This window comes from Mesocricetus auratus, unplaced genomic scaffold, assembly GCF_017639785.1.
Source record: "Mesocricetus auratus isolate SY011 unplaced genomic scaffold, BCM_Maur_2.0 Super-Scaffold_100714, whole genome shotgun sequence".
In the NCBI taxonomy this organism is placed as follows: Eukaryota; Metazoa; Chordata; class Mammalia; order Rodentia; family Cricetidae; genus Mesocricetus; species Mesocricetus auratus.
Window position 1 is genome coordinate 56662 of NW_024429270.1, and position 26889 is coordinate 83550.

The following is a 26889-nucleotide window of genomic DNA, read 5'->3' on the forward strand; positions in this document are numbered from 1 at the left end:
AGGCACTGCTCCAGTGGGTAGAGAAGACCAGGAAACTTGGGTGTGTAGGCTCCCAACAGGAGGAGAGGCTCAGTAGCAGTCCCCAGGCAGTCCCCAGGCACTGGAAGGCAGGCCCAGATACAGGGCCCGGTTTACCTGGCCCCGTTGGTGGAAAAGTTAAAGGAAGCATTTAATTGAGGCTTTGCTTACAGCTTCGGAGGGTTCATTTCACCATGTGGGAGCATGGTGGCTGGCAGGAAGGCAGACAGGCTGACAGACAGGTAGGCGGGCAGGAAGGAAGACAGACATGCAGATATTGCACTGGAATAGTAAATGAGAACTCACATGGATCCACACCAGACAGGGTAAGACAGAATGGGAGTGATAGAGACTAGGACTGGCACTGTGTTTAGATTTTCAAACCTAAACCCACTTGCACACCTCGATCAATAAGTCCATACAATAAGAGCAAATACATGATGAAGGTCTTTACCTTCTTTAAAAGGTATCTTCATGTCAACTGCCAGTAACCTTTAGAAGTCAGTAGGCTACACCTAGCTTTAGAGTGTGTAGCTTCTAGGAATGATTACATTTGCCAGCCTTCTTTGCAGAAAGGTGGGCATTGTGACTCATCAGGGTTTTTTGTTTGTTTGTTTTTACATTTCATTATAAATTTAAATTAGAAACAAGGTTGCTTCACATGTCAATTCCAGGTCCCTCTCCCTTTCCCTCCTCTCCTCCCATGCCCTCCCACCAACCCCCCCAATATCCCCTCATTTCCCCAGGGAGGGTGAGGCCCTCCATGGGGGTGTCCATAGTCTGTCATTTCATCCAGGGCAGGGCCTAGACCCTCCCCCAAGAGTTCAGGGTGAGAGTGTATCTCTCATTGTTGGATGGGAGCCCAAAGTCCATTTGTATACCCGGGATAAATACTTATCCACTACCCAAAGCTCAGTTGATTACCTAGGCCTCCTCTCAGACACCCACATTCAGGAGGTCTTGATCAGTCCCATGCTGGATTCCCAGGCATCAATCTGGGATTCGAGAGCTAACCCTTGTCAGGTCAGCTGTTTCTGGGGGTTAAACCAGCCCAGTCTTAACCCCTTTGGTCATCAGTCCTCTCTCTCTCTATCTCTGGATTTCTTGAGTTCAGCTCAATGCTTAGCCGTGGGGTGACTCATCAGTTTTATAGGAGTCAATTCAGTTTAATTTCTTTGTCCCATGAGCACTTAGGTTTCAAACATTTTATCTATTTTTCCCTTGTCACAGGCCAGAAGACAAACTTAATCAAGATTCTGTTTCAGACAGACAGCTACATTCACTACTCTGGGGCCTGGGAGCACTACAAAGGGGGAAAAGACTGAACAATTAATGGAGCAAAGAGATCCTATGTAGCTGGGTATTCTTTGCAACACTAGCTCCCAAATAATGACATGGAGACTCTTTATTAATAATATAAGCTTGGCCTTAGAATAGGCTTGTTACCAAGTAGTTCTTCTGACCAAAAAACACCTGTTTATATTAATCTACATTCTGCCACTTAGCTCCATACTGTGCATTTGACTCCTTCTACCTCTTGTTGGAAAAACTCTGTCTCTCATATTCTTTCCCAGTGTTCCTCTTTGTTCCTGGAAGTCAAGTCTATCTTCTCCTACCTAGCTATTGGCCATTTATTTCTGCATTAAACCAACCAGAAAGTGCCACAGATGGGTGAGGGAAACCTGTACATCTTCACACATTGTAATCAAATATCCTGCGACACACCTACATAGTTAGATGAGCAAGAAACACACTTCTATTGTGGCATGCACAACATCTTTCAATCAGCCCTGCAGAGGATGAAGGAGGAAGATTGTTGGGAATACAAGATCAGCCTGGGCTACTACGTGAGTTCTAAGCCATCCCCAACTATAATATGAATGTTCAAAAAATGTAAATGACATTGAAAAGTCATGTAATATAAACATCTATATTTTAGATCTCACTTTGTCATTATTACTATCACTACTGTCATTTAGGTTTGGTAATCTTTTTCTTGGTTTTGGGGAGAGCTTTTGTACATGATTTTGATACAGGGCCTTTCTATGTACCCATGACTATCCCAGGAAATACTTTGTATATCAGGCTGGCCTCAAATTCACAGAATCTGTCTGCCTCTACCTCCTCAGTATGGTTTAAAGTTATGCACCAACACATATCCGGCTTTCTCTCTCCTTATTACAACAGTATAGCCTTGTCTTATATCATATACTGGTCAATTCTGTGTGTTTTTCCTAATGTGTGTGATATTCTCATTCTACACTGGAAAGAATATAAGCATCACAAAATAACAGACGCAGTATTCGGTATGCTATTATTATTCAGGATAGCAAAACTACAAACATCTCAAATTTAATAGGAAAAGAATTAATACCTCGTGATAATTTAATGCACTTTAATATATCAGATAATAATTACTGTAGTAATGAATTTATAATTACTGCTATCAATTTAGTATTAATAATATATTTTATTAAACAATGCATTTTATATAATAATATATGAAATATTTATGTATTATATTGATATTATGTGAAATTATTGAGTGGAATCCAAAGTCATAAGCAAGCATGGATACCCCATCTCAGAAAAATCATCTTTAGTGTAAGTACCTTGCAACTGAATGAAGAAATTGTTATAAAGAATTAAGTCTTCCATATGCACAGCATAGGGGGATAGAGAGATGCCTCAGTGCTTAAGGGCACTCAATGTCCTTGTAGAGGACCTGGTTTACTTTCCTTCATCAACATGGCCCTACTTGCAGCTCATCTTCCAAAAGCTCCAATGCCATCTTATGTAAGAACAGGCACACCAAGAATGTGGTGCACAGACAGACATGCAGACAAAATATCAGTAAACATAATAGAAAATAAAAAGTCTACATTTTCTTTTAAAAAATAGTGTTTATTTCTCTTGCACAGGTTCAGAATCAGTTCTCAGAATCTACCCTGGATGGCCTTGACTACAGTTCCTGGTTATCTGACTGCCTCTTCTGGTCTCGCTGGCACCTGCACGCTTGTGGTACTCATAAACTCAATGCCAGAACGCATATACTCACAAAGATAGATAGATAGATAGATAGATAGATAGATAGATAGATAGATAGATATTTAAAAGTAGTTTGGAATCTGACCTTCATGCCTGTAGCTTTTCTATTTCTAACTCCACCTGGAAACACATTCTATTCTAAGGTCCATGTACTTTCTGTGGCTGATTCATCATCCACCCTGTATAAAATCCACTCTGGTATCTACATTTCAAAAGGCACATCTAAATCTGCACATAACAGGAAGTCAATGGCACAAATGAAATAATTATCCAATAAAAATTACTAACATTTATAGAGCATTTACTCTGTTCCACACCTGTGCTAATGTTTGCAACAAATTATCCCATAGTAGCCTCACAAAGACAAGGTAGTACTATAAATGAAGAAATTGAATCTTCAGTGCAACAAGCGTCATTAGTAGCAAGGGCAGAGACATAACACTGCATTGCACACCTCCAAATGAGATGTCAACAAAATGACACAAAGTAGGCCATCAATACTTTAGAAAGTATCTCTGGATCCAGAAATAACAAGGTCTGTTCACGTAATCATCTGTCAAAAGCAACACACAAGAAACACAATTTATCTTTTTTTTTTAATTTAACAAGTAGTAACATTAACAAAATAAGATGATGTAGGTATAAAGTCACACATGATACTGCACAGCTGTAATCTCAGTACTTGGGAGATGAAGGTAACAGGATCAGGAGCTGAAAGTCAATGTGAACACAGAGAGTTCCAGCCAGCATGTCTACAAGAAAAGCAGGGAGGGGAAGAAAGGAGGAGGAGGATGATAACAGCAGGAAAAGGAAAAAAGTGAAAAGCACCAAGCTCTGATAAACCAGCTCTGAAACAAGCATGAGGCTGAAGCAGTGTGTCTCCTCCTGGTCAACCCAGGAGGGAACAAACCAATAGAGATCGTTGGAGCGTGGGATTCCAGTCTCTAATTTCCCCTAATGTCACTGTCTCTCAGAAGTCATGCTTTGCTCCAAACCATCTCCAGACCTCTTCCTCAATGTACTTTAGTCAAGAAAGTTACATCTGCCAAATGGACTCAATGTGTTGACTGCAATTATTTTCAGCAAAACAAAAAGTATAGCATGTGTGCACATTCACAATGCTGCTTCTCTTACTACTAAAGCCTACATTGTGAAGTTGCTCTCTGCACACTGCAGTCATTTAAAATGATCTTGAAAAGGAGGGAGAAAACCCAGTTACAGATGGTTTCATAACTTGAGTGTTTTAATTCTTTTTTTTAATCAACAGCAGATTCTTCATTGAATAAATTTTCAGTGATTGAGTATTCTGCTTCCATCTACTTTGTCAGTAACCTGAAAACACCATCACTCATCACAGGAAATGAACCCTGGTTCTAGTCTCGAGGATGTTATAGTTGATTATAGAATCATATGTCTGTCATGAGGCATACCTACACCATATAACTAACTGAGAGGTTTAAAAAAGTCCCTACCAACTGTAAACTTATATCTCCTAATGGAAACAGTTGTCCTTTTCCTTTTATGGTTATGTGGGAACAATAAAACACATCCCAAGACCATGCTAGGAATAAGAGCAATTTTTAAGTACCCCCTTAATCTCATCACATGATATGGAGACATATCAATTTAAATTGGTGTTCCCTTACATTCCAATGGTACTGTAATGTGACTTGTTATATTAGGTAGCAGAGTGCCCAAGGAAAAACAGATTTTCCTGGTCCTTCCTGTACATGTCTCATGAAGAGAAAAGTGGGGCTTAGGCTGGCGTTCTCTTCCTAGGAGATGCTGCAGAGAACAGCTGTCCATTCTGAACAGCTAATGTGTTATTTAAATCAATATGTCTAACTAATGTCACCATATAAAACACATCTCTTTTTGCTTGAGGGTTTCACCTAGATGACGCCCAGATCCATTTCCACAGTGGGACCCTCAGGTAATCCCCAAAGTTCCTGTTAGCCAACTCAATCTCTTCACTCTCATTCACTAGTGATGATAAGATAGTAAGTGGACTTAACTGTTGGGATTTCATATGCTTATCCAGCCAGAACTTTTAAACATTTTTTCTTTCATTATGTCTCCTTATTCCCTCATTTTCCTTCATTTATTCCTTTCTTCTTTTCTTCATTTCTTTATTCCTTCTTTCTACTCCTCCTTCTCTCCCTGCCCCTTCTTTAGGGTTTGGATTGGCACTTATTTTTTAACCTCTGACCCCAAGACTATCTTTAGCATGTTGAGGTAGCTATGATTTTCCTGAAGTAAAAATTAAAAGTCATAAATTTATCTCTTAGACCTGCTTCTGTCTTTTTATTTCTAGCATGTTATGGTGGTCCAATCCCCCATCTATCACCGTGGTGAACATGGAGAAAGAATTTCCACACATGGATCTCTGTGATGGAGATTTACTAGCACCATCGAGAGAAACTGGTTCCAGGCTGTCCATCTCCACCATTGTAGATACTATGTGCTGCTTAGGCCCCATGGCTGAAGAAACCCTAGAAAGGTCAAGGAACAAATAGGCTTAATGATGCCTTGCAAAAAAAAACAATATGTTCAACTGGAGAAAAAGGGATAGTAGCATCCTTGGTGAAACATGGCCGGTTCTGAAGAGTCATTCTGCAGGTCCTCCCATCCTCCCTCCCACCCTAAGGAGAGCAGGGAGTGAACCCGCCTTGCCCACATTCATGACATCTGAAGACAACAAAGGGCAAGAAGTGAATGAAGTGAGAAAAAGCAAGAGCTCCTCTAGGTCCAGCTCTCCATTTGTATACAAGCTGCCAGATATCAGCTGGCCTTGGAATTCTGCCCCCACAGTTTTCTCCTGTGTCCACCTACATCACCAATAAAACCTCAGAGGACAAGGAGAGTACTACCTCACCTGGTGGTAGTGACACATCAGAGGACTACCTCTCCTGGCTGGAGGACACCCCTTCTTAGACCTCAGCTCCCCATGATGCTGAGGAGGCTGAGAGTGAGTAGCCGGGCAGTGACAACATGCTCAGTGTCATATCACTCAATGGGCTGTGGTTCCTGGAAGACACCAGCGGCACAAGGGATGCCAGAATCCCAGTATGATGCTGAGGAGGCTGAGAGTGAGTAGCCGGGCAGTGACAACATGCTCAGTGTCATATCACTCAATGGGCTGTGGTTCCTGGAAGACACCAGCGGCACAGGGATGCCAGAATCCCAGCATGATGCTGAGGAGGCTGAGAGTGAGGAAATGGGCAGCACAGCACCATTATGCTCAGTCTCTCATCCCTCAAAGATCAGTGGTTCCTTGAAGATAAAGCCAGCACAGGGATACCAGAAAAGCAGCATGATGCTGAGATCACCACTAGCATCAGCACATCTAAGACCTGAAGGAAATTGATCTACAGTGCACTGAGAGAACACATGAGACTATCAACATCCTGGACCATCCTTGGAATGAGAACACTATATATGAAAACCAACAAAATAACAGTTGAAGAGTGACCACCGGTCTCTAGCAAGGACAAGACCCAGGAGGAAACCACAGGTTCCAAGAAGAAGCACAGAAAGGGCTGGAAAGGGGTGAGGAAACAGATTAGGCACCTGTTTTCCAGTTTATGCTGCCGCCTATTTGTACCACAGATAGAAGATATGGACCCCAGATAAGGGACAGCAAGGCATGAGAAATGGAGTCCCAAGGAAACCGAGTAGGCATGGCCAGTGACCTTCCCTTGTGTATTTCATCTTTGAATTGCAAGGCATTTGCCGTTGTTATGCTGCACTCATGTATAGAACAGGAACTCTAAGATATCTGTGGCCCTAGAAGAAGCTTTCTTACTGTTCCCCTATATGTGGATCCTGGGGAAGTTGAGCCTGAAGCAGACAAGAAAAGGATGCAACCAGAGGCAGTGGAGGGAAGGAGGAGGGAGTTGGACTTCATTACTGGGAACTTGTTGGGTGAGAGGAGTCTCGTGGAGAGCTATGGGACAGCAGGATGACTCTGTGTTAAGTCCTGTCAATGTCACAGTCACTAACAGAGTCCTTTGCTTGTGTCTCTTTTGAGGTCTGAAGAGCAGGCCTGGACCCATGGTTCCTAAACCTTGGGACTCAGTTTGGCCTGGTGTGGTCTACCAGTCACAGGAGGGAGCCAGGCCCCACCTGATAGAACTGTGTATCCCAATTATGGTGTTCCCCATCAGACATATCCAGCACCCTAGACACAAGCTTTCTCCCTCCTTGCCCTGCAGTGGGAGCTGTTGGCTCCTACAACTTATGCTCATAGTTGTCCCAGCAATATGGCTGGACAGAGAAGTCAGCCACTGTGTTTTAAAGAGGCAGCCGTCCTGTTTCTGCATCCATGTTAGACAACTTCGTGCTCCACATGACTTGAGGTCTTCACAACTCCTCCAATAATCTTGATGCTTATCAATGACCGGATATAAAGATGTCCACATACTGTGTGAGCCCAGGAGGTAAGAATGTCCAGAATGAAGAACAGAGATGAGGAGAGGAGCGTGAGGGACCTGCCAAGAGAGAAGAAAGTAACAGAGTGAGCCAGCTCATGAAACTGGGTGAAGGGGAGGAGAGTCTGACCATAGGAACTTCCATTTCTAGTCAGGCAGCTGGGAAGAAGGAATGAGCATGTACGGTAAAGGCCAGGACCTCAGACGGGCAGGGGCAAGATTAAACTCCCTGAGGACAAGAGTTGTGGGGGTAAGACATGAGTTCCCAAGACCAGAAGAGCACGCCATCCCAGGGAGGTCAAGCCAAACCTTTCTCAGGACCTCTCTCTTTCTGCTCTAACCAATCTTTGCCTGATCAGGTAACTAGCATCCGTGTCCTTTTCTTCACAACTTCCTTCTACCAGGCCCCCTTGTTGCTCTCTTGTTGTCCCTAAAGTCCAGAAACTGGTATAATATTTTTATCCCAGTGAGTGATTATTTGCCTACAATTGGCTAAAATTACTGGACTTTTCTGTCTACTCTGAAATGGTATGCAGAACCTGAGATGCCTGTGGAACATCACTCCAGACAAGACCAGCATCCTTGGACTATTTTGTGTCCAGTGCCCACATTCAGGGTCTAGATTAGTGGCAAACACTCATTTTCAGGGAGATACAAATGTCAGTCAGTAATGTAGTGTGCATTCTTGCTTAGTGAGGTGTCTGCAGAGTCCTCATGGTCACCAATCAGGTTGTGGTCAGATCTCTCTGAGTCAGCGGGGACTGTCCAGAGACAGGGAATCCAGAGTCTTCTCTGAGGGGATCATTTATATCGGTGGTTCTCAACCTTCCTAATGCTGCTGCCTTTTAATATAATTCCTCATGTTGAGGGGACCCCCAACCATACAATTATTTTTGTTGCTACTTCATAAATAATTTTGCAACATTATGAATCATAATGTAAATAAATGGCAAGTGTGAGAATGGAACTTGGTGCAGGTAGGCACAAAAGACTTCCTGTTCTGGCATTCACTTACTGAATTCTCCCACTCCTACTCTGTTTCTAATCTACTGCCATGACAAAGCACTGTGACCAAGACAACTTAGGAGAGAAACCATGGCTCTTAGGGGTCCACAGTTGTAGGATGACAGAACATGACCATCTTGATGGATTCTAGCAACAGGCACGTCGGGATATCATTGGAACTGGAGCTAATAGCCTGTCTCTGATTCTTTTTTTAAAATATTTTATTTATTTATTGTGTATACAGCCTTCTGCCTGCATGCCAGCAGAGGGCACCAGATCTCATTCAAGGTGGTTGTGAGCCACCATGTGGTTGCCAGGAATTGAACTCAGGACCTCTGGAAGAACAGTCAGTGCTCTTAACCGCTGAGCCATCTCTCCAGCCCCCCTGTCTCTGATTCTTAAACATCACACACACACACACACACACACACGCGCACGCGTGCACACACACACACACACACACACGCACACACACACACACACACACACACACACACACACGCACGCACAGATGCCTTTGAATGAGTTTGCCTTTTGAATCCCTAATGTTCTGATACCCTCTACTGACACCTCCTCTAACAAGACCATATCTCCTCTTCCTTCCCAAACATTTTCACCTACTGGGGATAAGTATCCAAACATGTTCATCTATGGGGGCCATTCTTATTCTAACTAACACCAAATATTAACCAGGTGTGTGGAAGAGGAAACTCTCACGGTAGTTGCAACAGGAGACTGATCACCAAACAGGGTCTATGACCCATTGTTCTGTTGACTACATTAGGCTCCTGAGAGATATCATGAGATGACAATTTATCCTCCAACTGCCCTCCTACTGGCAGGAATAACTCAATGCACCAATTACTTGGTCTTAGAACCTGAGTATGTGAGCTCAGGAACAGCTACCACATCAAAGGCTTGCATGTCAGTGTGGGCATATACTCCCCCATTATGGAGAAGGAATGAAGAATTCCTGTTTTCATGTTGTACAGATGCTCTAGGCTTATTGACAACCTCCAGCTTCATGGAGAGTGTCTCAGGAAAGAAGGTAACTATGACACATGAGACCACTCCTATCACACACAAGTGAACACATACACTTTAAGTGCTCCAGAACACATGGATGAACACACACACACACACACACACACACACCGAAAATGTGAGAGGCATGAAGAAAAGGGAATAGAACAAAACATGGATGAAGGTTTCATCTTTCATAAATGATTGTTCTCACGTGTGGGATCTGTTTCTCAACCTGTAATAACTGTGACTGCGTCCACCAGCAATCAAGTGACAGGCTCCTGCATAACTGTGGGTTCAGTTTACTTTATGTCTCCTCAGGAGAGTCTGCTGAAAACCAGAGTGTGGCTGGAATCCCTGAAGAGCAGCAGGGTGAACTCTTCTCAGATGCCTCTGGGTGAGTGCCACAGAATGGCAGCTCTTAGCTTTATATGGGAACCTTTCACATAGAGATTCAGTACTGTGGACCCTATGGGTTATTTCTGCTAGATGTTGACATATCAGAAGTACATATGAACCTGGAGAGGTGTTATACTCTCATAGTTGGAAGGTGATTTCCAGGACTTACTGGAAATTCCTTTATTTTATTAAATGTTCACTTGATTTTCATGCTTACCCATGTTTTGTACTAAAAAAAAAGAAATTCAGGGTGTCCAGTCCCAAGTGAATTGAAATGTTGCAGCACAAGGAAAGTCTCTGTCAGAATTTTTATCCTGTGCGCTCTTCACTGTGGTGTGAACGTCTTGCAGTTGTCCCACACTGAGGTTTTGCACTGACACTTGGAGCCGCTCCTTGGTCAGGGCACCTGTGTCCTGTTGATAGCTGAGTGAGAAGCCCACAGACATGTGAAGTCTGCAGCATGGCCACAGGGATGCCCAATGCTTCTTGATGGCGTTGACATGAGTAGCACAGGAAGGAGCTTAGAAGGCCACCAGCACAGAACTGTGTCAGGAAATTCAGACACACAAAGACCTCAGAGCACCTGGGGAAATATGAGAACCAAAGCAAAGGAAGCACACGCAGGGAGCAGAGGCAGATGGATCTCTGTGAGTTCAAGGTCAGCCTTGTCTCCAAAGGGAATTCCAAGATAGTGAGAGCTATTGCACAAAGAAACCCTTCTTGAAAAAACAAAACCAAAAAATAAAAGTAAGAAAGAAAGAAATGTAGAGAGAAAGAAAGGAAAGGAGAAAGGAAGGAAGAAGGAAGGAAGGAAGGGAGGAAGGAAGGAAGGAAGGAAGAAGGAAAAAGCAAATGAAGCTCTAGAATGGTGTCTGTACACTGCTTTGTAGGCAAGCATGAGGCTCGACTTCATCCTCCTTTATCAAACAGGTGTGGTGACATATGCTTAGAGTCCCACCAGTGTCAGGCCATCCACCAGCTGATACCTGGGTCTCACTGTCAATCCCACAAGCCTAGTAGAATCCCTGAGACCTGTTATAAATGAGTGACAGATAGTTGTGAGCTGCCATGTGGGAATTGAACCAAGATCCTCTTATATTTTTGGTTGTAAGCCTAGCTTTTAATGGCTGAGCCATTTCTCCAGCCCCTGTCAAGGTATTTTTATTTTTTATTTCTGATTCTATGTATCTAATGGCGCATCTCCTTCTGCCCCTGCTGCCTGAGTGCTGACATCACAGGTATTGGCATGCTTCTTCCCTCTGTAGAGTGCTACAAACTCTATGCTGGGGCAACACTTTGTGACTGGAGTGCATACCTAAATAGATTTTCTAGATCCTAGCAGACAGTTGAGCACGGAGTCCATGTGCTCAGTGTGTGTGTGTGTGTGTGTGTGTGTGTGTGAGAGAGAGAGAGACAGAGAGAGAGAGAGAGAGATTTAAACAATATGTATCCACTAACCCAGACCTACAGAAAGTTCTCGAAGGAAAACCCCACCCAAGGGAGTTAACTACAACCAGAAAAACAGAGGAAACAGATAATCCCACCTTACCAACAGCCAAAAGAGAAGAGGTGGAAATCCACATATAATTCCACCACCATCAATTATTCCAAAACAAACAAGAATGAGCAATCAATGGTCATTAATATCCCTCAATATTAATGTTCTTAACTTGCCCATAAAGTGGCACAGGCTAACAGAATGGATTCAAAGACAGAACCCATCCTTTTGCTGCATACAAGAAACACACGTCAGCCTCAAAGACAGACATTACCTCAGAGTTAAGGGTTGGGAAAAGAATTTCCAATCAAATGGACCCAAGAAACAAGTGGGGTAGCAATCCTAATATCTAACAAATTAGATTTCAAAGTAAAATCAATAAAAAGAGATGAAGGAGGGCACTTCATACTCACCACAGGAGAAATCCACCAAGATGAAGTTTGAAATTTGAACATATATGCCCCACATACAAAGGCACCCACATTCATAAAAGAAACATTACTAAAACTCAAATCACATATAAAGCCCCACACACTTATAGTGGGAGACTTCAACACCCCATTCTCACATCTAGACAGGAATACCAGACAGAAACTTAACAAAGAAGCAAAGGAACTAATAGAAGTTATGACCCAGTTGGGATTAACAGACATCTATAGAACATTCCACCCACCTCGAATGCCCATTCCTGATAATGAACTTGATGTCTATAACCATCCGGGAGCCTTCATCCTGTGACTGATGGAAGCAGAGGCAAACACACAACTAATCACTGAACTGAACCCAAGGAACCCAGTGACAGAGAGAGAGGAGTGATGAGCAAATTGGCAAAGAATGGGCTGGCAAAACCAGCAGAGACAGCTGATCTGAACAGCAGAGTGCTCTTGGACCCCAGACCGACAGTGGGGAGGCCAGCATGGGAGTGATCTGGACCCCCCAAATGTGAGTGTCAGTGAGAAGGCCTGGGCAACCTATGGGGCCCTGAGCTGTGGATCAGTGTCTATCCCTGGTATACAAACTGTCTTCATGTGCCTATAGCACAAAGAGAGATGCTCTCTCAGCCTGGACTCTTAGGGGAGTGCCTTGACCCTACCAAGAGTAAAATGACAGACTCTAGATATCCCCTATGTGGAAGGATTTGGCAATAGGGTGGGAGGGAGGGGGGAAGGGGAGTGCGGGAAGAGGGGAGGGAGAGGGAACTGGGATTGACATGTAAAACAAGCTATTTAAAATTAAAATAAAAAATGATAAAAAAGAGGAAACAGATTATAAGTAGTTACTAAAATTCCAAATTTATTAGAAATTTGTGTACAGTTTCCATTTGGTGGCACAGCCTCTAATCCCAACACTTGGGAGGCAGAGGCAGGCAAATCTCTTTGAGTTTGAGACCACCCTGGTCTACAAGAGCTAGTTCCAGGACAACCTCCAAAGCCACAGAGAAACCCTGCCTTGAGCCTTCCCCCAAAAAAAGAAATACCATCACATGCATAGAATTGTACAAAATAATTCATACATTTTTTACTGGTTATTTTTTTAAATAAAATTGGTTGTATTTTTGTAAAAAAAAAAAGGAATATACCTTCTTCTCAGCACCACATGGAACCTTCTCAAAAATAGACCACATACTTGGCAACATATCAAATCTCAACAGGTACAAAAAAATTGGAATAACTCCAAGCACCTTATCAGAACACCACATGTTAAAATTAGAATTCAACAACACAAATTGCAGAAACCCTACAAAATCATGGAAGTTGAATAAAGCACAATTGACCATTCTTGGGTCAAAGAAGAAATAAAATAAGAAATTAAGGACGTCTTAGAATTCAATGAGAATAAAGACACAACATAACCAAACTTATGGGACACTTTGAAAGCAGTGCTACGAGGGAAGTTTATAGCACTAAGTGTCCACATGAAGAAACTGGAGGATAGTTACACTAGAGAATTAACAACACAGCTGAAAGCTCTAGAACACAAAGAAGCAAATTCACAAATGAGGAGTAGATGCCAGGAAATAATCAAATTGAGGGCTGAAATCAATAAAGCAGTGACTAGGAAAACAATACAAAAAAATCAATGTGACGAAGAGATGGTTCTTTGAGAAAATTAACAAGATAGACAAACCTTTATCCAAAATTCCCAAACAACAGAGTGTGGGGACATGCAAATTAACAAAATCAGAAATTAAAAGGGGGACATAACAATGGACACTGAGGAAATCCAGGGTCATACTTTGAAAACCTGTACTTCAAACAATTTGAAAATCTAAAGGAAATAGACAATTTTCTGTATAGATATCACTTGCCAAAATTAAATCAAGAACAGATAAGCAATTTAAATAGACCTATAACCTCTAAGGAAATAGAAGCAGTCATCAAAAGTCTCCCAACCAAAAAAAGCCCAGGGCCATATGGCCTCAGTGCAGAATTCTACCAGAAATACAAAGAACAGCTTATATCAATTCTTCTCAAAGTATTCCACCCAATAGATGGGTGGATGCTAAAGGGTCTTTTGCCAAACTCTTTCTATGAGGTTTCAATAACCTTGATATCCAAGCCACACAAAGACACAACTAAGAAAGAGAATTTCAGACCAATATCCCTCATGAACATTGATGCAAAAATACTCAATAAAATACTGGAAAACTGGATCCAAGAACACATCAGAAAACTCATCTACCATTATCAAGTAGGCTTCATCCCAGGCATGCAGGGATGATTCAACATATGAAAATCCATCAATTTAATCCACCATATAAACGAGCTGAGAAACAAAAATCACATGATCATCTCACTGGATACTGAAAAAGCCTTTGACCAAATCCAACACCCCTTCATGATAAAGGTCTTGGAGAGATCTGGGATAACAGGAACTTACCTCAACATAATAAAAGCTATATACAGCAAACCAACAGCCAACATCAAACTAAATGGACAGAAACTCAAAGCAATTCATCTAAGATCAGGAACAAGACAAGGCTGTCCACTCTCTCCATACCTCTTCAATATTGTACTTGAAGTTCTAGCTCGAGCAATATGACAACAATAGGAGATCAAGGGGATACAAATTGGAAAAGAAGAGGTCAAACTTTGACTATTTGCAGATGATATGATAGTTTACATAAGTGACCCAAAAAACTCCACCAGGGAACTCCTGCAGCTGATTAATACTTTCAGCCAAGTGGCAGGCTACACGATCAACTCAATAAAATCAGTAGCCCTACTACAGATGATAAAAGGACTGAGAAAGAAATCAGAGAAACGTCTCTTTTTACAATAGCCACAAACAGCATAAAATACCTTGGGGTAACACTAACCAAACAAGTGAAAGACCTGTATCACAAGAACTTTGAGTCTTTAAAGAAAGAAATTAAAGAAGACACCAGAAGGTAGAAAGATCTCCCATGCTCTTGGATACGTAGGATAAATGTAGTAAAAATGGCGATCTTACCGAAAGCAATATACAGATTTAACACAATCCCCATTAAAAATCCCTGCACAATTCTTCACATACCTTGAAAGAAGAATAATCAACTTGGTATGGAAAAACAAAAGACCCAGGATAGCCAAAACAACCTTATTCAATAAAGCAACATCTGGAGGCATCACCACTGCAGACTTCAAGCTCTATTATAGAGCTATAGTCCTGAAAACATCTTGGTATTGGCACAAAAATAGACAGGTAGACCAATAGAATCAAATTGAACACCCTGATATTAACCCATACATGTATGAACATCAAAGAAGCTAAAAATATATAATGGCAAAAAGAAAGCATCTTCAACAAATGGTGCTGGCATAACTGGATGCTGGCATGTAAAAGAATGTGGATAGATCCATGTCTATCACCATGCACAAAACTTAAGTCCAAATGGATTAAAGAACTCAACATAAATCTAGCCACACTGAACCTGTTAGAAGAGAAAGTTGGAGGCACCCTTGAACGAATTGGTACAGGAGACCACTTCCTGAACATAACTCCAGTAGCACACACACTAAGATCGCAATTAATAAATGGGACCTCCTGAAACTGAGAAGCTTATGTAAGGCAAAGGACACAGTCAGCAAGACAAAAAGGCAACCCACAGATTGGGAAAAGGTATTCACTAACTCCACATCTGACAGAGGGCTGATCTCCAAAATTTACAAAGAACTGAAGAAGCAAGTCTCTGAAACACCAAAGGATCCAATAAAAAAAATGGGTACAGAACTAAATAGAGAATTCTCAATAGAGGAGACTAACATGGCTGAGAGACACTTGAGAAAGTGCTCAACATCCTTAGCCATCAGGGAAATGTAAATCAAAACAACTATGTCAAAATGGTTAAAATCAAAAACTCCAACAACAGTTTATGCTGGAGCTGATGTGGAGAAAGGGAAACACTCCTACACTGCTGGTGGGAATGCTGACTTGGATAGCCACTTTGGAAATCAATATGGAGATTCCTCAGGAAAATGGGAATCAGTCATCCACAAGACCCAGCAATTCCACTCTTAGGCATATACCCAAATGATGCACATTCATACAACAAGGATGTCTATTTCACTATGTTCATAGCAGCATTATTTGTAATAACCAGAACCTGGAAGCAATCTAGATGCCCCTCAGCTAAAGAGTAGATAGAGAAAATGTGGTACATTTACACAATGGAGTACTATTCAGCAGAAAAAAAAAACAATGGATCTTGAAATTTGAAGGCAAATGGATGGCACTAGAAGAAACCATACTGAGTGAGGTAACCAAGTCACAAAAAGACAAACATGGTATGTACTCACTCATTTATGGATTTTAGACAGGAATCTCTCTGGCAGTGGGATTATATGCTAGCATTCATATAATCCCACTGCCAGAGAGTCTAGGAAACAGTACCTTCATCCAGCAACTGATGAAAGCAGAGGCAGATACTCACAGACAAACACTGAACTGAACTCCTGGAATCCAGTGTCAGAAAGAGAAGTTATGAACAAAGGAGTTAAGAGTGGGCTGGTTTAATCCACAGAAACAGTTCACCTGAACAAGGGGAGCTCTTGGATTCCAAATTGATGGCTGTGTGGAAAACATGTGACTTACCCAGACCCTATGAATGTAAGTGTCAGAGAGGAGGCCTAGGTAATATATGGGGCCTTGGGTAGTATTCATCCCTGGCGTACCAATAGACTTTGAGTGCCCATCCCACAATATGGGAGGCTCTCTCAGCTGGGACTCTTGAGGGAGGGCCTAGGCCCTGCCCTCGATGAAATGACAGTTACTGGAGATACACCATGAAATGCCTCACCCTCCTTTGGGATCAGAGTGGAGATTGGGTGGGGGGCTGGAGGACCTGGTGGGGAGGGAGAGGGAGCTGGGATTGACATGTGAAACAAGATTGTTTCTAACCTAAATAAAAAAATAATTTTAAAAATGGTCATGACTAAGGAAACTTATAAAGGAAGCATTTATTTGGGCATATGTTTGCAGCTTCAGAGGATCAGTTTTATCCTTGGGAATATGGTGAATGGCTGGCAAGCAGATGGGTAGGCAGGCAGGCAAGTAGACAAAATACAGGCAGGCATTGCACTGGGATAGTAAATGAGAACTCACATGGGATCCAGCATGACAGGGTAAGAGAGAGTGGGAGAGAGAGAGACTAGACCTGGCATGGGTGTTTAGAATATCAAAACCCACCCCTACTAGCACACCTCAATCAACAAGTCCATACAATCTGAGGAAAGACATGAGGGAGTTCTTTAGCTACAAAAACAAATAGCCCATGAATATTGAAAATTTTTTCTCCAATTAGCAATCAGAATTACAAATTAAAACAAAATGCCATTTCACTCAGCAGATTGCTTCTTAAAAATGTGTCTTCACAGCAACTTCCAGTAACACACTTGATCTCTGCTTAGGGGTCACTGGGCTACACCTAGCTATAAGCGTGTATAGCTATGAGGAGTGACTATATTTCCCAGCCTCCTTTGTTTGCAGCAAGCAGTGTCTTGTGACTCATCAGTTTCATAGGGGTCATTTCAGTGTAATTTCTATGTTCCGTGAGCACTTAAGAGTTCAAAACATACTATGTACTTTTCCCTTGTCACAGGCTAGAAGACAAACTTAATGAAGACTCTTTCAGACAGACAGCCACATTCACTCCTCTAGGCTCTGGGAGCACTACAAAGACTGAACAGTTTAATTTAGCAAAGAGATCCTTGCTGTCTCAATTACACACCTATGTAACTGAACATTCTTTGCAAGGCCAGCTCCCAAATAATGACATGGAGACTCTTTATTAATAATATAAACTTTCCTTAGAATAGGCTTGATACCAACTAGTTCTTCTGACCAAAACACCTGTTTATATTAATCTATGTTCTGCCGCTTAGCTCCATACTGTGTATCTAACTCCTTCTACCTCTTGCTGGATAAACTCTGTCTCTCATATTCTTTCCCAGTGTTCTCCTCTCCCTGGAAGTCATGTCTATCTTCACCTGCCTACTACTGGTCATTTAGCTCTGCATTAAACCAACGAGAAAGTGCCACAGATGGGTGAGGGAAACCTATACGTCTTCACACATTGTAATCAAATATCCCACAACACACATACACAGTTAGATGAGCAAGAAACACACTTCTATTGTGGCATGCACAACACCTTTCATCAGCCCTGAAGAGGATGAAGGAGGAAGATTGTTGGGAATCCAAGATCAGCCTGGGATACTAAGTGAGTTTTAAGCCATCCCAAACTAGAGTGTGAATGTTCAAAACAACAAGGTAAATTACATTGAAAATGGTAATGATAATATAAATATCCATGTTTTAGATCTGATTTTGTTATTATTACTATCACTACTGCTACTGTCATTTAGGTTTGAGGATTTTTTTCTTGGTTTTGGGGAGAGACTTTGTTCATGTTTTTGATACAGGGTCTTTCTATGTATCACGACTATCCTTGAAAATACTTGGTAGAGTAGAACAGGCTGGCCTCAAACTCACAGAATTTGTCTGCCTCTGCCTCCTCAGTGACGACTTAAAGTCACCCAGGAGGAGCATACGCCAGGAAATAATCACGTTGAGGGCTGAAATCAGTAAAGTAGAAACCAGGAAAACATTGAGAAGAATCAATGAAACAAAGAGTTGGTTCTTTGAGAAAACCAACAAAATAGACAAACCTCTGTCCAAACTAACCAAAATACAGAGAGAGAGCATGCTAATTAACAAAATCAGAAATGAAAAGGGGGACATAACAACAGACATTGAGGAAATCCAGAGAATCATCAGGGCATACTTTGAAAATCTGTACTCAACAAAATCGAAAATTTAAAGGAAATGGACAATTTCCTGGATAGATATCACTTGCCAAAACTAAATCAAGAGCAGATAAACAATCTAAACAGACCTATAATCCTTAATGAAATAGAAGCAGTCATAAAAAGTCTCCCAACCAAAAAAAGCCCAGGCCCAGAAGGCTTCAGTGCAAAATTCTACCAGAAATTCAAATAAGAGCTAATTCCAATACTCCTCAAAGTATTCCACACAATAGAAGCGGGAGGCACACTGCCAAAATCTTTGTACGAGGCTACAATTACCTTGGTACCCAAGCCACACAAAGACACAACTAAGAAAGAGAACTATAGACCAATTTCCCTCATGAACATTGATGCAAAACTACTCAATAAAATACTAGCAAATCGAATTCAAGAACACATCAGAAAAAATCATCCACCATGATCAAGTAGGCTTCATCCTAGGAATGCAGGGATGGTTCAACATTAGAAAATCTATCAATGTAATCTACTATATAAACAAACTGAAAAAGAAAAACCACATGATCATCTCACTAGATGCTGAAAAAGCCTTTGACAAAATCCAGCACCCCTTCATGATAAAGGTCCTAGAGAGATCAGGGATAACAGGAACATACCTGAACATAATAAAATCAATATACAGTAAACCAACATCTAACATTAAACTAAATGGAGAGAAACTCAATGCAATTCCTCTAAGATCAGGACAAGGCTGTCCACTCGCTCAATATTTCTTCAATATTGTACTTGAAGTTCTAGCTAGAGCAATAAGACAACAAAAGGAGATCAAGGGGATACAAATAGGAAAAGAAGAAGTCAAGCTTTCACTATTTGCAGATGATATGATAGTTTACATAAATGACCCAAAAAAAACTCTGCAAGGGAACTCCTAGAGCTGATAAACACCTTCAGCAAAGTGGCAGGATACAAGGTTAACTCAAAAACATCAGTGGCCCTATTATATACAGATGATAAAGTGGCTGAGAAAGAAATCAGAGAAACATCACCCTTTACAGTAGCCATAAACAGCATCAAATATCTAGGGATAATGTTAACCAAAAAAGTTAAAGACCTGTATATCAAGAACTTTGAGTCTCTAAAGAAAGAAATCAGAGAGGATGCCAGAAAATGGAAAGATCTCCCATGCTCTTGGATTGGTAAGATCAACATAATAAAAATAGCAATCTTGACAAAAGCAATCTACAGATTCAATGCAATCCCTATCAAAATTCTGGCACAATTCTTCACAGACCTTGAAAGAACAATTCTCAACTTTATATAGAAAAATAAAAGACCCAGGATAGCCAAAACAACCCTATACAATAAAGGAACTTCAGGAGGCATCATCATACCTGACTTCAAGCTCTATTATAGAGCTGTAGTCCTGAAAACAGCTTGGTGTTGGCACAAAAATAGACAGGTAGACCAATGGAACTGAATTGAAAACCCTTATTTTAACCCAAACACCTATGAACATTTGATTTTTGACAAAGAAGCTAAAATTATACAATGGAAAAAAAGAAAGCATCTTCAACAAATGGTGCTGGCATAACTGGGTATTGGCATGTAGAAGACTGCAGATAGATCTATGTCTATCGCCTTGCACAAAACTTAAGTCCAAATGGATCAAAGACCTCAACATAAATTCAACCACACTGAAACTCTTAGAAGAGAAAGTGGGAGATACTCTACAACGAGTTGGTACAGGAGACCGCTTCCTGAACATAACACCAGTAGCACAGACACTGAGATCGACAATTAACAAATGGGGCCTGCTGACAGGAAGAAGCTTCTGTAAGGCAAAGGACACAGTCAACAAAACGGCAGTCCACAGAATGGGAAAAGATATTCACTAACCCCACATCTGGCTGATCTCCAAAATTTACAAAGAACTGAAGAAGCGAGTCTCCAAAACACCAAAGGATGCAGGGCTGCAGAACTAAATAGATAATTTTCAATAGAGGAGTCTAAAATGGCTGAGAGGCACTTGAGAAAGTGCTCAACATCCTTAGCCATCAGGGAAATGCAAATCAAAACAACTCTGAGATACCATCTTACTCCTGTCAGAATGGCTAAAATCAAAAACATCGAAGACAATTTATGCTGGAGAGGATGTGGAGAGTGGGGAACACTCCTCCACTGCTGGTGGGAGTGCCAGCTCGTACACCCACTTTGGAAATCAGTATGGAGATTCCTCAGGAAAATGGGAACCAGTCAACCACAAGACCCAGCAATTCCTCTCTTAGGCATATATACAAATGATGCCCATTCATACAACAAGGATGTCTATTCCACTACGTTCATAGCAGCATTATTTGTAATAACCAGAACCTGGAAGCAATCTAGATGCCCCTCAGCTGAAGAGTGGATAGAGAAAATGTGGTACATTTACACAATGGAGTACTACTCAGCAGAAAAAAAATGGAATCTTGAAATTTGCAAGTAAATGGATGGCACTAGAAGAAACCACACTGAGTGAGGTAACCCAATGACAAAAAGACAAACATGGTATGTACTCACTCATATATGGACTTTAGACATGGATCAGTGAAGTGTCAGCCAACAATCCCAGTGCCAGTGAGTCTGGTAAACAGGGAGGTTCCCAAGAGATATGCATGATACCCCAGAGAAGTGGAATGAGGCAAGATTTCCTGAGCAGACTGGGAACGTAGGGGTAGGAGAGAGAGAACCATCAAAAAGAGAGGGGGAGAAGAGGAGGGGAGAAGAAGGCATGGGGTAGCAGGAAGGTTGAGTCGGGCTAAGAATACAGGAGAGCACGATGAGAGATATCGTAATAGAGTCATTATAGGTTTGAGGAGAGAGCTGACACTAGTGAGAATTCTGGAGATCTACAAGGATGACACCAACTGGCAAACTAAGCAATAGCGGAGAGACTACCTTAATATCCCCTCCCTGATGGTAAGGTTGATGTCTACCTTATATGCCATCCTAGAACCTTCATCCAGTGACTGATGGAAGCAGAGGCAGATGCCCACAGCTAAACACTGAACTGAACTCCTAGAACCCAGTGACAAAGAGGGAGGAGTGATGAGCAAAGGGATCAAGACCGTGCTGGTGAAACCCACAAAGACAGCTGACCAGCAAGAGGGAGCTCTTGAACCTCAGACTGATGGCTGAGAGTCCAACAGGGGACTGATCCAGACTCCATGAATGTAGTGTCAGTGAGGAGGCCTCAGCAATCTCTGGGGCCTTAGGTAGTAGATCAGTGTTTACCATGGCGTATGAATAAACACTGGGAGCCCATTCCACATGGAGGGATGCTCTCTCAGCCTGGACACAATGGGAAGGGCCTAGGTCCTGCCCTGGATGAAATGACAGACTCTGGAGACCTCACTCTCCCTAGGGAATGGTGTGGGGATTGGGTGGGGGGCTGGGAGGGCTGGTAGAGGGACAAGGGAGGAGGGGTGGGAGAGGGAACTGGGATTGACATGTGAAACATGCATGTTTCTAATTTAAATAGAAACATATATTGAGGGGGGAAGTATGGATTTATTGATCTCATAAGAAAGCTTTAACCCCAGGTGAACTTGGGGAGTGGTCCACGGTTTTACTGTTCATGTTGCATCATTAAAGGGAAATAAGAAAATCTAAATCAAAGTGACAAGCAAACATTACCCCCTGAATCTCAGAAGAATCACATTTCAAGTTAATAACTTGCATGTGAATGAAAAAATAATGACCCAGAATAAAGTCTACCATGTGAAAACCTTAGGGGAGTAGAGAGTTGGGCCAGTGGTTAAGAGTACTCCTTTTTCTTACAGAGGACCTGAGTTAGTTTCTCTGCACCCACGTGACCCCATCTGGAACTCAAATTTCCCAACTTCCAACCAACGACCTCTTCTGGCAATTGTAGGTACTGCAAGGACAGATAACACCAAAGCCTGTGATTAACACTGTGCCCCATCCCTACCCATGAGTTGTCAACAAAATCTCACATATAGGTTCTCAATAAATTAGAGAGTAACTCTGAGTCACATAATTATCCTTCAAAACTAACAGACAAGAAATGCTACTGGTTTATTTATAAACTGTGTAGCTTGAACAAAATAAGAATAGATAGGTATGAAGTCACACATGATGCTGCAACCTGTAATCTCAGTACACGGGATGTGACGGTAGGAGGATCAGATGTCAAAATAATCCAGAGATATAGAAAGTTCCAGGCCTGCCTGTCTCCAAGACAACCAACAGGAGGAGGAAAAGGAGAGGGAAGAGGAGGAGGGTAGGAAAAAGGTCAAAAGACAAAAGAACAAGGGTCTGACAAAGTCACCTCTGAATCCAGCATCCAGGATGAAGCAATGTGACTCCTCCTAAGCAACCCAGGAGGGAGCAAAGCAGTGCAGATGGTTGGAGCTGGGGTTTGGCAGCCTGGAAGTTCATCGATATGTCACTGTCTCTCATGACTTGATCTGCACATCACCATCTAAGAACTTTTCCTCAATACATCTGTAGTCAGGGAAGTTAGTCAGGAAAATGGGCTCATTGCAGTGCCTGCAATTATTTTCACAAAAATATCAAGCAATGTTTGTGTGCACATTCACAATGTGACTCTGGTTATTATTAAAGGCCACCATTTGATGTTGTTCTGTGAGCACTGGGGTCCCTTAAATGATCTTGACAAGGATGAAAAATAAAAACCATGCAGAGATAGTTCAATGACCTGAGGTTTTATTCTTTCTTGTTCAAGTGTGAGTCCTGCATTCAGTAAACTATCAGTGGGTGAGTATTCTGCCCTCATCTACTTTGTGAGGAACCTGTAAACACCATCACTCACCAACAAAGATGGACCCTGATCTAGTCTCCAGGATTGCATAGCTAATTATACAATTATACATCTGTCATGAGGCCACACTACATCATAAAAATGACTGGGTTGGTGAAAGAAATGTTTGATGTCCCTACCAATTGCAAACTTTTATCTCTTAATTTACAGTTTTCCTTTTCCATCCCAGGTTATATTGGAGCAGTAAAGCAGATTCCATTAGCATGTTAGCAACACAACAATTTTTAACTACCCTCTTAAACCCATGGCATGACATGGAGTCATATCATCTTAAATTGGTGTTCTCTTACATTCCATATGGTTCTGAAATGTACTTCGTGTATCTCAGGTGGAAGATTGGCCAAGGAAAAAAAGATTTTTCCAGGTCCTTCCTGTACATGTCCCATGGAGAGAAAAGTGGGGCTTAGTCTGGGGTTACTTCCTAGGAGACACTGCAGAGAACAGCTGTCCATTCTGAACAATAAATGTGTGATATGTATATCAATATGTATCACTAGTGTCACCACATAAAACACTTCTCTTATTGTTTCCAAATAGATAAGAGCAAACAGACCCCAGAGACAAACAAGAGCCCCATACAACTTAAATCATGGATCTAAATACAGTTAAGGCCTCACATATGAATTTATATATCATAGCCAGAGAAAGACCAAAGCATCAGATAGTTTTGTTCTCAAAATCTTTTCAGGCAGCCAAAGAGATAAAAATCTGAGGTCTTGAGTATTCTGTCACAGCATATTATTGTCACAGGAATTCTGAGGTAAATGCAATTGTTATCAAGAAAATGAGATGTAGCAAGAAAGAACACTATCCGCAGTCTGATGGGCTCTAAGTAGGAGGGTGAAAAAAATCAGCTATAATGGAAATGGTTCAGAAGCATCTGTTCCTCTTCCCAACCATGCTGGATCTTACTCAGATGACTTTATTCATTGGGAAAAGAAGTAACGATTCCAAGGAAGCCAGGTTTTTCCTTCATCAAATGAAGGGGCTGTCTCTACAACAGATCAAGTAGCTAGCTTGAACTTAAGGAGTAGGTTATTCCAAAATCACAAATCTAAATACTGGCCAGAACTCTGCAAGCATACTAATGCACACTGCTCAGGGAGCCCAGAACTGGTGTCCCAGCTGATCCTTCATAAGGTATCTGCTTCTCAGGACTGCTGACTTCATGCACTGTGAACTGTATTTCTCTTTCTAGGTTTTGCACAGAGGAAAGATGAGAGTACATCTTGTCAGGGATTGGCCTCACTGAATTAAAATAACCAACTCCAATGTTTGCACATGAACAGAGCAATCCTGGTTCCTCATAGGCTGTCTCAGTTAGGGTTTATACTGCTGACATGAAACACCATGATGTGACAACAAGTTGTGGAAGAAATTTGACTCACACTTTCATGTTGCTGCTCACTATGGAAGACAGTCAAGGGCAGGAACTCAAAACAGGATTTGAACATGGAGACAGAAGCAGATATAGAGGCCATGGAAAGGTGCTGCTTACTGACTGTTCTCTTGTAGAATCCAGGAACCAGTCCAGGGATGGAATCACACACAGTGGGCTGGGTTCTCCCCCATCCATCACTAATTAAGAAAATGCCTTACATTTGGATCTTAGGGAGGACTCTTCTCCACTGAGGTTTCCTTTTTTCATATAACTTTACTGTGTGTGTCAAGTTGACACATGACCCAGCACACAGAGTAGGGAAGGGTCACTAAATCCCAAAACCTAAGAACTGGGCATGTACAGTGAAGAGACTAAGAGAAAGTCACTTCATTCCCAGCCAATTGTGTCAATGTTTGAGACATGAACGCCTGCATTGCCCTCCCTGCCATTGCCCCCAGCCCTTGCCCCTGCCCCTGCTCCTGCCCCTGCTCCTGCCCCTGCCCCTGCCCCTGCCCATGCCCCTGCCCACTGCCCACCGCCCACTCCCCACTGCCCACTGCCCCTGCCCTCTCATTCAGTAGCCCAGGCTTCCCCTGGTCATCTCCAGCGAATGCAGACGCCAAGTTCCACACTGAAGCACAAAACAAGCAGACACACAAAGGAGCAAGGCAGCTGCTCCCATCCTCACCTTTGCCTTCATTTTGATGCTTGGCTTTGATCTCTTGTGGTTTTGAATCTGCTCCTGGTGGACATTCTCTGGCTCTTCCGTGCTTGCTTTCAAAGGGCAAATTCTGTGGGCGGTCAGCAGCAAGTCTCCTCGGAGAGCCTGAGACTGTACACTGTCTGGACCAGAAGGCAAAAGCATTAGTGCCTGGAGGGACTGGAGGGAATAGGTGGGAGCGAGGAGAGGAAGGAAGAGAGAGGAGCAAAAAGAGTCAAGCCCTGGCCCCAAGACCTGACTTTAACTACCTTGGAAATTTCCAAGCGGCTTCCTCTAGAGCCTTGGGATGGACACAGGATCATGCTAGAACTGCACACCACTGTTGAGACCCACTCAGGGATCGCGCCAAGCCAGCGTCCATTGCCTCCCAACCTGCCTGTGCCCTGGCTGGGATCTGCTGCGGTTGCCAATGTCCGTTACTCGGCAAGGATGACAGTTATCCCAGAAGTCCCTTTGGAGAGACTTGAAGTGCGTCATCGACTGACCTCTGACGTGCCTGGCTCAGCCCAGGCAGAGTTCTCTTCTCAAGAGATGGCTCTGGGAAGGTTCTCTGCTCTCATGACTCTGAGCACATAAATTTTTCATAGCGGCCTATTGGCCGCTGCTGCCCTCTGGCGTCCATAAGGACAAGCGCACCAGGAGCTTTATCCTGGCCTTTAGGGACTCAGAGCTGAGCATGCCCACAGTCACAGCGACTAGTGGAGGAATGCTGAAGCATAGGGAGTTAGTGGAAGTGGAGCTCTGTAGGTGGATGAGATGGAGCTCCCTAGCTGAACCCTCATTCAGTCTGGATCAGTCCCATGCTGGCCTCTCAGCCATCAGTCTGGTGTCCAAGATCTCCCCTTTCTTCAGGTCAGCTGTTTCTTCCCCCAACTCAACACTCCTCTTCTTCTCCCCTCCTCTCCTCCCCCTCACTTTTTTCCTGGCTCCCTCCCCATCCCCAGTACTCCCAATCCACTCAGGAGATCCTGTCCCATTCCCCTTCTCCGGGGTACCATGCATATCTCTCTTAGAGTCCTCCGGTTTCCCAGACTCTCTGGAGGTGGGATTGTAGGCTGGCAATCCCCTGATTCATGTCTAAAATCCATATATGAGTGAGTACATACCATGTTAGTCTTTTTGTCACTGGGTTACCTCACTCAGGATGGTTTCTTCTAATGCCATCCATTTGCCTGCAATTTTCAAGATTCCATGTTGAAATTTTTCTGTTGAGAAGTACCCCATTGTGTAAATGTACCACATTTTCTCTATCAAGTTTTCAGTTGAGGGGCATCTAGGA

General features: G+C 42.5%; 1 long non-coding RNA gene across 1 annotated transcript; it reads right to left on the reverse strand.

Annotated features, from left to right (window-relative positions):
• Nucleotides 1-2906: 2906 nt before the first annotated feature.
• LOC110342543 lies at nucleotides 2907-26154 on the reverse strand. Its single transcript, XR_002384638.2, has 3 exons — nucleotides 25859-26154; nucleotides 25578-25732; nucleotides 2907-7556 (listed from the first exon to the last, which is right to left on the reverse strand). It is a non-coding gene; the product is annotated as an uncharacterized LOC110342543 (long non-coding RNA).
• Between the last annotated feature and the right edge of the window lie 735 nt (nucleotides 26155-26889).